The sequence below is a fragment of the Corylus avellana genome, chromosome 1 (genome assembly GCF_965113065.1).
Source record: "Corylus avellana chromosome 1, dhCorAvel1.hap1.2, whole genome shotgun sequence".
NCBI classification, from domain to species: domain Eukaryota; kingdom Viridiplantae; phylum Streptophyta; class Magnoliopsida; order Fagales; family Betulaceae; genus Corylus; species Corylus avellana.
Window position 1 is genome coordinate 10,440,026 of NC_142490.1, and position 9,749 is coordinate 10,449,774.

A 9,749-nucleotide genomic window follows, 5' to 3' on the forward strand; every position below is an offset into this window, starting at 1 on the left:
CAGGAGGGTGAAGAGAAAAAATTGAGAAGCATGCAGCAGATCGAAGAAAGCAGAAGAAGAAGAAGAAGAAAAAGAAAAGGAGAAAAAAAAAAAAAAAAAAAGGAGAAGAGAAGAAGAAGAAGAAGAAGAGGAGAAGATAAGAAGATTAATTTTTGGGTTTTTGTTTTTTCAGATTGATTTTTTGATGGTTGGTTTTAATTTTTTGAAGAATTTTTCGGTTTGAGTTTTTGAAAATGGAGATCGAAAAGAAGAGGGAGAGAGTGAGAAAATGGAGAAAAGGGAGAGCTAGAGAAAATAAGAGAGAGAGAGAGAGAAAATTGAGAAAAGAAGAGAGGGAGTGGCCATGGTGCAGATTTGCACCATGGTGCGTGAGGAAGCTGCCGTGCAGAGGAATTGCCAAAAAAAAAATAATTTGATTGAAAATTAATTTAAATTAATAAATTTTTTAATTGAAAAAAAAAAAATTTCCAGAAATTTTTTTTTAAAAAATTAATTAATTTTTTATTTAATTTTTCAATTTTCTGACGTGGCATCTCTACCATGTCAGAAAATTTTTCTGACGTGTGAGACAATAGAACGTCAAAAAATTCTGATGTGTGAGATAGTAGAACGTCAGAAAATTCTAACGTTCTACCCACTGGCATGTCAGGAAAATTTTTTTCCTGACACCTATGCTTCTGACAATCAACGCGCGTTAGAAGCGCCACGTCAGAAAACTCCAGTGAGAAAAAAATTGTTTTTTTGTAGTGTGTCGTCGCAGCTAGTTATTGGTGTTTTGTTGTTTTTCGACAACTTTCTTTGTGTTTTGCTGCCTTTTTTGTGTTCTTTGGGTTATCATCTCCTAGCTCTTTTGTGGACTAATCTAATATTGGAGTCTTTTGTAACTGGTGTTTGTTCCTCGTTGACGTATCCTATTCGGTTTTCGGTAATGCTTTCCATGCAATAACCACTTAACGGTGGTGGTTGCCTTTACCGCATGGGGCTTCTAACCAAGTCATTTTGCCCTTGTGTACCGCTTTGTGTAGCCCTTAGAGAGGCTCAAATCCTTTTTCAATCCATTGCCTATTGTTTGTTTCCATCTTTGTATTGCCTTTTTTGCTTGGCTTTTGTTGTTGGGGAGCCAACCCCCTTTCATTTGTTTCTTCCCATGTAACCCTTGTCCCATTATTGAATAAAAAGAAAAGAAAAGAAAAGAAAACATTTTCTTTGTAGGTAAAGTATATGGATTAGGTGATGACAGATGTGACCTCGTTAACAGAACCAAGGTTATGCTATATATTAAAAAAAAATAAAAAATCAAAATCACATGTGTGGGTAAAGCAGGTTAGGGTTTGAAATTTTATAATTTTCTGCCCAAAAAGTTTTCCTCTCCTCCTCTCCCATCTCGGCCTCCGCATGCCCACCACCAAGCACTATCACCACCAAATGCCACCCACACCATCACCGGCGATGCCCACCATCCAAAATCTGGCACGTGATTTGCATGAAATTTGGCTGAACGCCACCCACACTGCCACTTGTGTCTAAGGTTAGCAGGCTACTCATCCTCCTCCTCTCTCACGTTGTTCCCTCCTACGAAGCACTGCTGCCACTAAACGCCGCAACAATTGTGGTTGAATATGATTATTGATTGTTGCAGCTGTTTAATAGTAAGTATTTTAAATTTTAGGGTAAAGTCCACATACCCCCTGATCAAACTACCACACAATTGACAATGTTCCCTCCAAACTTTAAATTGTGACAATGTCCTTCAAAAACTAATAAACATTGTTAATATTCCCCCCAAGACTAGCAATGAGACAAAAAAGCCACTATAGATTTCTCAAAAAGACAAAAAAAAAAAAAAAAACCCTATAAATTCAAAAAAAAAAAAAAAAAAACACACACACACACACAAAAAAAAACACAAAAATAAAAAATTTTAATTTAAAAATTATACATTTTTACGGAAATTAAAAAAAAATTAAACTAAAATTTTTATTTTTTTAAACGGAAATTTTTATTTAAAAAAAATTATAGAAAACAAAAATTTTCATTTTTTATAAAAATAAAAATAAAAAAATCGAATTTTTTTAAAAAAATTTGGGCACCGCTTGGATTATTTTTTTGTTAGTTTTAGGTTTTTTCTAGAAGTTTTTTTTTTTTATTTTTGTTTTTATTTTACTAAGGGTAATGTTGTCATTGGGGAACATTGACAATTTTTTGTAGTTCGAGAGGGGACAATATTGTTACATTTGAAAGTTAGGCACTGTTTGGTTCACAGAGCAGACCCTTGGATTGGACTAGCTAACACTAGGTATAACTAGTCCTTTGTTTGGTAACACTCTATTTATAGGAATAGTCTATTCCCATGGGACTACTAATCTCATACACACATAGTTAGTAAAGCCACTCAATTTTGGGATTAAAATTAATGTATAAAATTGCCAAAAAAAACCTACCATTCTCACACCCACGAGGCTCTCACGATCTCAACCTCTCAAAGTGAGTCTCAGTTTTTTTTTTTTTTCTTCGTTCTCTCAGTTTTTTGTTTTTCTTTTCTCTCAATTTTTTTTTTTCTTCTCTCTCATTTTTTTTATTCCTTTTTTTTTTTCTTTTGATTCTCTGCAACATTTCTTTGATTCGGTTTCTCCATCTCTCTATTTTTTTTAAAAAAATTTCTATACCATTTATTTTTCTTGATTCTGTTAGACTGTTTCTCCGTCTCTCTTTCTCTGTACCGTTTCTCAGTTTTTTTTTTTTTTTTTTTTTGATTCTCTATAACGTTTCTCTTTCATTATGTTTCTCCGTCTTTATGATTTTTTTTTTTTTTTTTAATTTCTGTACCGTTTATTTTTTTTGATCGAGTTTGATTGACATTAGAATTCAAGATTTAGTTTGATTCTGTTTTCTCCAACTATATTGTTTTTGTTCGAGAAAAACTAAATGGGTATTGTTAGATTTTATCTTTTAGTAAAGTTTGGACCCAGATTTGATATGATGATTATGTGATTTTTTATATAAATAAATAAAAAAAAGCCCACATACATGACATAATTAAAAACAAAAACAAAAACAAAATTACAGTATAGTTGTTTATGTTTTTTTTTTTTAAAATGTCCTTGATGGTATCAATTGTATTTGTATTATATGGGTATTTTAGGAAATAAGATCACAATATGATTCCATTCATCAACATATTGCATTGTATTAAACTAAGGAATATGATTAGTTAGTCTATTCCAGCGTTACAACCAAACAAATGAATAAGAATAACTAATCTATTTCACACTCTTTTATTCTCCGTGACAGCTAATCATTTTATAATGGACTAGACAATCTGTGAACCAAACAAGGTCTTAGGGTGAGACATTGTCAATTAGATGGTAGTTTAAGGGGGTACGTGGACTTTCCCCTAAATTTTAATTGGCTCTATGTACGTGTTTGAGATTTTTCATATATGTTGTGATTGAATTGTCTTTCTTAGACTTTTCTCCTGCATGCTAATATTTTCCTGTTACCTTCTGATATTTGACTTCAATTTTCTCCCATTAGTGACGTGATTGAACTTTCTAAGAAAAGATAACACAGATTTTAGCTGTTGGGAGCTTAACCTTAGTCGTTTTGACATAAATGGGGCAATTCTTTCACAAATACAATGTGAACCTGTCAGCATTTTCTTTCTCCATACATACATTCATTAAAGGGGACATTTTTTTTTAATAACATATGCTTCTCACATGTTTTTTTAATAGTCATGGGGCACATGTCACTTTATTAGATTGTTTTGTATGAATTAACTACAAATCAGTTTGTAGCAAATTTCTGTCCCATAAAGGCTTATGTTCTGATTTAATCTCCTTTTTCCTCATTGTTTGTGGCCATGGGTATATTTCTTTTAGGGGTGTCAATTCGGTCCTGTTTTCCCGTTTTTGGCTAAAACCGGGGACCAGAACCGGGGTACCCGGTTCTTAGTTTTGGAAAAACCGAGACCCCGGTTATCGGCCGGTCAAGTTTGTACACGGTTTTGTAACCGGTTTATATATATATATAGGTACCAATATTGACGACATCGGGTGGTAAGGAAGACCTAGAGCTAACAGGAGAACTGGATCTCCACATCTTCAAAAGCTAAGATCTAATACTCTCTTTAGACATAGGCTCTACTCCAAGAACTCACAACACATACCCTTGGCCAAAACTAACCCTTAACCATGCCCAAAGACGCCAAAACCCAGGCTTAAGACAGGACTAATAGGTCAACCGAGGTTATTTGACGGGGTGGTTGGATTATAACTGAGAGAGAGATATGGGGGAAAGAAAGCATAATATATATATATATAGTAACACGGTAAAAACCGAGTCCCAAAAATCAGGTACTTGGTTTTTCCAACTCGGAACCAGAACCGGGTCCCCAGTTCTCGGTTTTTTGGTTTCTCAATTCCGATTCTGGTTTTCCGGTAATTTTTGACACCCCTAATTTCTTTTAAGATTTTAAATTTCTACGCTTTTGAGAGCAAGAGGTTACACAAGAAAAAAACTCATCATTCATTAGTAATTAAAACTCACCACATACGGTTGCAATTAAGAAACAAAACCAGCAAGAGAATTATAGTCCAACATTAATATATAATTTCATATAAAAACACTTTTCTTTTCCGTTAAACGCAAACACAGTTACCCATAAAAACAAAGAAAAAACAAAAAAACAAAAACAAAAGAAAAAAAAAAAAACAAATTGCATAAACACTTTAGAGAGGCACAGCCTTGTAGCTACGTTGTGGTACCTTCTTGAATGTAGCCCATATAAGATCAAAATAGAGCGGAAACTACGCCATAGCAAAACACGTGACCGGCAAGCACGTCACCGCATACACCGGGAACGCTGCATATTTCAGCTTATCCTTTAGCACAAAGAAATGTCTCGCACAGAAGGAGATGAGCATTGAAGCTATGGAAACGAACAGCGACGTCAAGCCTACCAAGAGCTTTGTCTGCAAGTCCCTCCCAAAATCTCTCTCTTGGTATCGTGATGTTAATATGGCGAGGAACATGACCACGGCAGTGACCGAGAAGCAGAGCGCAACGAGTGATGAGATGGCGAAGATGTCGAATGCCGGCTGGTTTTCGAGCATTGGAGTGCCTTTCCCCTCCTTCACTCCTCCAGGGACTGTGGATGATGTGGCGAAGGCCACAGTGGCAATGAGTGCAGCGACGACAGAGCATGATTTGGAGGTTTTCTCTAGCCATTCGCCGCCTTTTTCGATGAGGTCCTTGTGGGTTTCGGTGAATATTTGTTTTGGGGTCTTGCCCTCCCTGTTGTAGCGGATGAAGAAGTGGAGGGGCATGGAGTCCTTGACGAACTGCAAAAAGCCAATCATCCACCAGCCAGTATAAAGTATCGCTAATTTTTCAAAAAATTGGTGGCTCAAATGATCCAATATGGTTAGGTCGGATGGGAAAACATGTGAACTTGAATTAGAATGGTTTAATGCTATGATGAATGATATTATACAGTTTATGGAGCATAATGATGCTTGGGAGTTCATTGTAATCCTCCCATGCATAGCTAAACTAATTAGATGTAAATGGTTGTTTAAGATAAAAACTATAACCCAACCTATTTAATTAAACGGTTTAAACCTCTTAACTCTAATTTACTAATTTGGTGCTGAGTTTGTGGGTCGTGTTTAAAATTAAGAACCCAATAATGCTAATGTATATCATTTAAAATTAGGTATTACAAATGTGATGCTAATGGCGCAGCTCATGGGTTAGTTAAGATCGCGGTGCAAGAATTTACGGAGAAAATTGATAGGACTCCAAGTAGGACTCGTCATACACATCCGCCGAACCCACATTATTTGGTCATGGAGATGGATAAGGAAAACTAACGTGAAGATCATGGGCAGTAGTGGTGTTTGCCATGGGCCATGCTGTGCAACATGGCTGGGGTAATGGGGTTAGTGTTATTGTTATCTTATAATAGGAGTTAGTGGGAAGTTTACTTACTAGCACTACAAAAAAACATTTTTTTCTTGACCAAAGGTTTCTGACGTGTCAAGCATACTGACATGCCAGAAACCTTTTTTGACGTGTCAGTATTGACGTGTGTCAAAGGTTAAAAAAGCAGGTGTCAAAACTTCCAATTTTTTGACGTGCTAATTTTGACACGTCAGTAATTTCAGACGTGTTAGAAATTGGCACGTTTAAAACATTTTTTTGACGTGGCAATTTTACCACGTCAATATTTATTGACGTGGCAAAAATGCCACATCAAAATTTTTTTTGATGTGGTAATAATGCCACGTCAAAAAATTTTGACGTGGTAGTTTCACCACATCAATAAATTTCTTGACGTGGTTAAACTGCCATGTCAATATTTATTGACGTGGCACACGGTTTGATACGTCAATAAGTAGTGACGTGTCATAAACCTGCCACGTCAATAAAATAGGTAATTTTTTTTAATTTTTTTTTGTTCCTCCGTATATATTGTCTGAATTATTCGGGTTTATACCTGGATTTACGTGTTAACCTGATAGACAATTTGCAAGGTCCAATACAACACAAATATACAAAAGAACTATCCATCGTCCATATCTACAATTTACACATCTACTACATTGATACATCCAAAAAAAGTTCAAACACAACACAAATATACAAAAGAAGTATCCATCTGCCACATGTCTCTTTAATATTTCAATATTGGCGCCTTTGTGATAATCATATTATGATGCTTAACTTGATTATTTCCTATTTTATTGAATTCCTCATATAAATGTGTGTGGCGCCAGCATATGCATGTGGTATGGATTAGCTATTTAAGTCAATTTGGATGATCGAGTCCTGAACTTAATAGAGTAACAAAAGATATCTTTGCGGATTCTTGGGGTAATCAACATGGGGAACTGGCTGGAAGTATACACCCATGCCCTAGGCTTCTTGTGTTTGTCGATTTTCATTGAATTTGTGCTTTCTTAAAAAAACAACTTAGTATACAGCCCATGCTAAATCATTTGAGAAAGAAAAGAATTAGAGTATACGTCCATGCCTTATTCGTTGCTTAGGAAAATATATAACTTCATGCCCTTAGGTTGGCAAATATTAAGAAATCTATATATAATTGAAACATTGGCATGTTATTATATTATTTGAGTATGATTAGTGGTCGATATCAAAACCCTACCTTTTATCTTTATTGAATCAAAAATCAATTTTTTCTCTTGTTTTAATTGCGGAATTAATTTTTATCAAAATTTACCAATCATCGTGGGAATGATCACGTACTTGCATCATATACTACTGTTTTGATCTTGTGTACTTGCGAGTTAAAACGTAGCAAATATTATCTTCTCATTTAGGTAGTATTTGTCACAACAAGTTTTTGGTGCTGTTGCCGAGGATTGAGTTAAATTCTGTTTAAATTATTTCCCTTTACACTACAAAAAAAGGATTTTTTATTGACATAGGTTTACTGACGTGTCAGGCTATCTGACACGTCAGTAAACCCTCCTGACGGGGCAATCCTGACGTGTTTCAGTCGTGAAGAATGTGGGTGTCAGGAATTGGCAATTTCTGACGTGCCATATTTGGCACGTCAGAAATTCCTGACGTGTTAAATCCAACCCGTCAGTATTTTCTGACGTGTTAGATTTAACACGTCAGGAACATTTTCTGACGTGTCAAATTCTGACACGTCAAAAAATACTGACGTGTCAAATTTTGACACGTCAGTAAATTTTTTTAATTAAAAAAAAATCCATAAAAAAATTAAAAAAAGAAAAATTAATTTTTTAATAATTTTAAATTTCCTGACGTGCCAAAATTGACACGTCAGGAAATTTAAAATTATTAAAAAAATTATTTTCCTTTTTTAAAATTTTTTCTGGATTTTTTTTTTTCAATTAAAAATATTTTTTTTAGTCTGAAACAGTACATTTCTTCTTCCTCCCAGCTCTCTCCCTGCTGCCTTCTTCCTTCCTCCATTTGCACTCTCTCTCTCTCTCTCTCTCTCTCTTCTTTCCTCCATTTGCACTCTCTCTCTCTCTCTTCTTTCCTCAATTTTCAAAAACCCAAACCCAAAAAATCAAAAACCCAAATCAAAAAATAAACTTTATCCTTCTTCCTTCTTCTATCTTCTTCTCTTTAAATAAAAAATCAAAAATCTCTCAAATCAGATCAAAATAAACCAAATCAGAGCTTCTTCAAATAAAAAATCTCTCTTCTTCGATCCTCTTCTCTTCTCTTTTTTTTTTTTCCTTTTTTTTTTTGGCTTATTCTCTTCTGCGATCTTTTCTTCTCTTTTTTTTTTTTTTTTCTTCTTCTGCTTCTTCGATCTTCTGATCTTTTTTTTTTTTTTTTTTTTTTTTTTTTTTTTTCTCTTCTTTGATCTTCTGATCTTCTCTTCTTCTTTTTTTTCTTTTTTTTTTTTCTTTTTTTCTTTTGCTTCTCTTCTCTTCTCCTTTTGTGTTTTTTTTCTTCTTGATCTGCTTTTCTTCTAGCAGCCGTGCAGAGAGAGTGAGAGAGAAGAGGGAGATTCAGAGAGATTGAGAGAGAAGAGGGAGATTAAGAGAGAGAAAAAAAAATTTGGAATTAAATAAGAAAAGTAGATCTGGAGAAATAATAAATAATAAAAGAGAGAAAGAAGAGGGAAAATTAAATTGAAAATCCCGCTTTTTTGTTTTTTGACGTGCTAAATTTCTGACGTGCTAGTTTTGACACGTCAGTAAATATATATATATATATATACCTGGTATTTTTTTTTTTTAAAAGTAAAAATAAAAATACTGACGTGCTAAATTAGCACGTCAGCAATTTATTATATTATATTATATATCTATGTATATATATATATAAACCAGATAAAAAAAATAAATAAATAAAATAGAAGGCAAATGCAATGGGCCATGCCGGCCTTCCAATGCACATCCTGACGTGCCACATAGGCACGTCAGGAATATATATATATATATATATATATATATATATATATATAAAGAAAAAAAAAAGTGATAAAAGAATTCCTGACGTGCCATATGTGGCACGTCAGAAATTCTTGACGTGCCAGATTTAGCACGTCAAGAATTCCTGACGTGCCAAATTTGGCACGTCAGGAATTCTTGACGTGCCACATATGGCACGTCAGGAATTCCTTTTATCATATATATTTTGTTTTTATAAATCATGTTTATTTTATATTATATATGTATAAACATTATATTTATTGACGTGTCAAAGTAACACGTCAATATTTACTGACGTGTCTAATTTTGACATGTCAGTAAATATTAAATTATTATGTTATTTAAATAAAAACTTTTAAAATAAAATTGAATTTAAATTTACTAACGTGTCAGATAGTGACACGTCAGTAAATCCTGACGTGTTATATTCAACACGTCAGTAAATGTTGACGTGCCACTTTTGGCACGTCAAAAAAAAATTTGTTGACGTGGCAAAAAAATGGAACTGTTTGACACGTCACAAAATTGCATTTTTTTTGTAGTGTTAGTTTGTTATTTTTAAAATTTTAGTTTTAAATCTATTCTATTTTTATTTTTTACCAAAATCTAAAATTTTTATTTTTCTATATATATATATATATATATATATATTTGTTCTGTTTCAATTCTGCGGACAGCTTGCGTTCTGTTCATGCGATCGAGCGTATACCAGAAGCGATCAAGCACACACCTGCGATCGAGCGCGTACTAAGAACAATGTGTTTCTCACATGTTTTTTTAATAGTTATGGGGCATATGTCA

The 9,749-nt window shown here is 33.9% G+C and overlaps 1 pseudogene; it reads right to left on the minus strand.

The window, feature by feature from the left end:
• Positions 1-4,730: 4,730 nt before the first annotated feature.
• Positions 4,731-5,907, minus strand: LOC148587931 (uncharacterized; annotated as a pseudogene).
• Between the last annotated feature and the right edge of the window lie 3,842 nt (positions 5,908-9,749).